The 3,201-nt window shown below is 43.5% G+C and overlaps 1 pseudogene; it reads right to left on the reverse strand.

Annotated features, from left to right (window-relative positions):
- Positions 1 to 386: 386 nt before the first annotated feature.
- On the reverse strand, positions 387 to 1,342 carry LOC121437540 (annotated as a pseudogene).
- Positions 1,343 to 3,201: the final 1,859 nt, after the last annotated feature.

The raw sequence follows: 3,201 nt of genomic DNA on the forward strand, positions 1-3,201 counted from the left end.
CCTAAAATGGCACAAAGGAAATAGCTAACCAGAAGAGTGCTTTTGGTGTAAAACAGGTAACTGGGCAAGGACGGGAAGAAGCCACGGAGATCTGTCTAAGAAAGGCCCTCTCACACAGGTGTGTGCGCACATGCTTCTCAGCAGTTAGGATCGAGACACCAAGGTTGCTCAGGAAGTCACAATTTCACCTATGGACTCGATACAGATTTACAAAGGGCCCGCATATCCTGAGCTCGTGGCCTGGCATCTCTAGAGGGTCTCTTCTCCAGCCCCCATCTACAGCTATAAAAGAACCCTTTCAGGAATGGGGTGTCTGCTATACCTCTGAAATGGTAAACACCGGAAAGCCGAGTCACCCTTAACCTGGAGATCTAGCGTGGTATTTATCGATTCTCGCATCCCCCAACGTACAACATTAAAAGGTTCACTAAATTCTGAAGGTAGCTATACTGCAAAATAGTTTAAAATTAACAATTGTACAATATTCATTTATGCTTGAAATTCTAGTCCTAGACCAAGCTTGTGGCAACCCGCATTGACGTTCTTGCCATCCAGCAGAGCTGACAGCGTCAGCTTGACACCTGGCCTGAGGGTCTGAGTGTACCCTTAAGCCAATTAGGCTAGAGTTGTTCACTTTGACCGAAAAGCAGGCGTCAGGGTCGACCTGGTACTTGGCTGCTATCCCAAAGCCAGTGTTACTGTTCCCGCTCTGTCCAGGCGAGGTTGACTGCAGTCTCTAACTTCTTGTTCACCTTCTGGTAGATGGAGCCACCAAACTCCGTCCCATCATTCACATTAGTATGAAGCTGGAATTCATCCGCCTTGTAGCCAACTGCAAAGTTGCTCTGGGTCACTCAGGACTTGGAGGTCTCAAAATACATTTGGTAGCCAACGAGCCAGCCCTCATAGCCAAGTACCAGGGCACCCCGGATCGAGGGCCCAGCGATGTCAAAATCCACATCACAGCCCAGGTTGATATGCTCCCTCTTGTACCCTGTCTTGATTTTAGCATTTTTCCCCCCGTGTTAGGTGAGAAGGATGAGTCAAAGGTCAGCTTCAGCCCATGTGTAAGCTGGTCTTCCACTGTGATCTCGGTACCCAGGGTGTTGTCTGCGTCCCACTTTTCTGTAAACGTCAGGCCGTACTCAGTCCATCGATACTTGGTTTCCAGACTGCCATTCACTTTGGTGGTCTCTGTGTTGGTGGAGCCTGAACTGGTAAATTCCAATCCATTCTCCGACTTTGTTTTCAAATTAAGTTTTATTAAGCCAAAGCCATAGCCCTTGGTGAAGACATCCCTGGCAGACTAGCCAAGATCAGCATACGTGGGAGGCACAGCCATCTTCTCGGAGGGGTGCCACCTCCTTTGAGGGTCAGTCTCATTCCACCCCTGCCACAGTGAATCCTCTTGTCAGAAAATAGGGTATGGAATGTACTAGTTACTGGATGGGGTAGGGGAGCTGGGGGAAAGTACTAGGGCCACGTTAAAAGAAAAACAGTTCATATGGAGGTCATTACAAGGCTTAAAATAAAACAGATGTTAAATGAACCCCAACTTTGTTAAGACCCAAATAGTCAAAACCTGACAAAATCAGAGGAAAACATAGCAATTGTCGTAGCTGATTGAGATGATTCCATGGGGCAAGATGTCTGCCACCAAACCTGAGGACCCGAGGATGAGCCTCCAGACCCACGTGGGGAAAGAGAGAACCATTGCACACAGGTTGTCCTCTGATCTCCCTATATGTGCCAAAGCAAACGTACATGCGTACACACAGGAGCAACACTGTAAAAAGGAAAGCCTCGCTGGGCCAGCGAAGTGTTTCATAGGTAAAAGCACTTGCTGCACAAGCTTGGTCATCTGATCTATGGGCCCTACACTGGAATGAGAAAACCCACTTCTGAAGGTTACTGTCTGACTTCCGTATGTATTCTATGGTGTGTATATGGAGTGCACCTATACACATGATAAATAGATAAGATGGGAGGTGGTGGTGCATGCCTTTGATCCCAGCACTCAGGAGGCAGAGGCTGTCAGATCTCCGTGAGTGTGAGGCCAGGCTGGTCTACAGAGTGAGTTCCAGGACAGCCAAGACTATACTGAGAAATCATGTCCCCCCCCCCAAAAAAAATAAAGCTAAATAATAAAAATTGGAAAAATAATGCCTTGTTATACACAAAGAATTTGGCCCTCCCTAGTTTGACATAAATGCACTGAATTTTAATCATAGAAAATCCTCTAATTAAATTTATACTTTGTAACATATTTTAGAAACATTTTTTTATAATAACAACAATGAACATAAAAGAACTTATCTATTGATCATGAGTATACTTAACATGTGATGGCCCTATTTAATCAAAATTATAACATGGCCATCAAAATACATCAGCCTAAAGAGGAATTTTTTTAAAGATTTATTTATTTATTATGTGTACAGTATTCTCTCTGCATGTATGCCTGCAGGCCAGAAGAGGGCACCAGATCTCATTACAGACAGTCGTGAGCCACCCTGTGGCTCAGGACCTTTGGAAGAACAGGCAGCTCTCAACCGCTGAGCCATCTCTCCAGCCCCTAAAGAGGAATTTAAGTGAGCTCCCTGAGTCTGTTAAAAGCCTGACAAATTTACAGGAAACATAAAACATTAAGCATCTGTTTTTTAAAATTAAGCACTTTTTAATTTTTGCTAAAAGTAGATCATCATTTTAAGAAAGATTATGCCTTGGACATAAAGCATTAAACAAACAACTTTATAAGCAATGTCTTAGCCAAACAGTGGTGTTGCACATCTTTAATCCCAGCACTCAGGAGGCAGAGGCGGGTGGATATTGGTGAGTTCCAGGCCAACCTTGTCTACAGAGCGAGTTCCAGGACAGTCAGGACTGCTACATAGTAAAATGCTGTCTTGAAAAAACAAAAACCAACCAAACAACCAAACAACCAAACAAACAATGTCTTGGTTATGGTCAACTTTACCACAGTAATTTTATAATGCACATATATACGGAATTTGATATTAAGATATCTAATTTCTTACCATTACTTATAATACAATGTATTATCTGTTAACAATGAATTAATGCTGAGTAGCAACTTTATCATACCAATGGTGGAAACAACCAATCTCAACAAATGTATGAATATGAGAAAAATGTATGTCTATTTCATAGGGTGCGAAGCCCAGACACTACTCAAAAGTA

Source organism: Microtus oregoni, unplaced genomic scaffold (genome assembly GCF_018167655.1).
Source record: "Microtus oregoni isolate MIOR12 unplaced genomic scaffold, Mior012 000052F_ref0000163, whole genome shotgun sequence".
NCBI classification, from domain to species: domain Eukaryota; kingdom Metazoa; phylum Chordata; class Mammalia; order Rodentia; family Cricetidae; genus Microtus; species Microtus oregoni.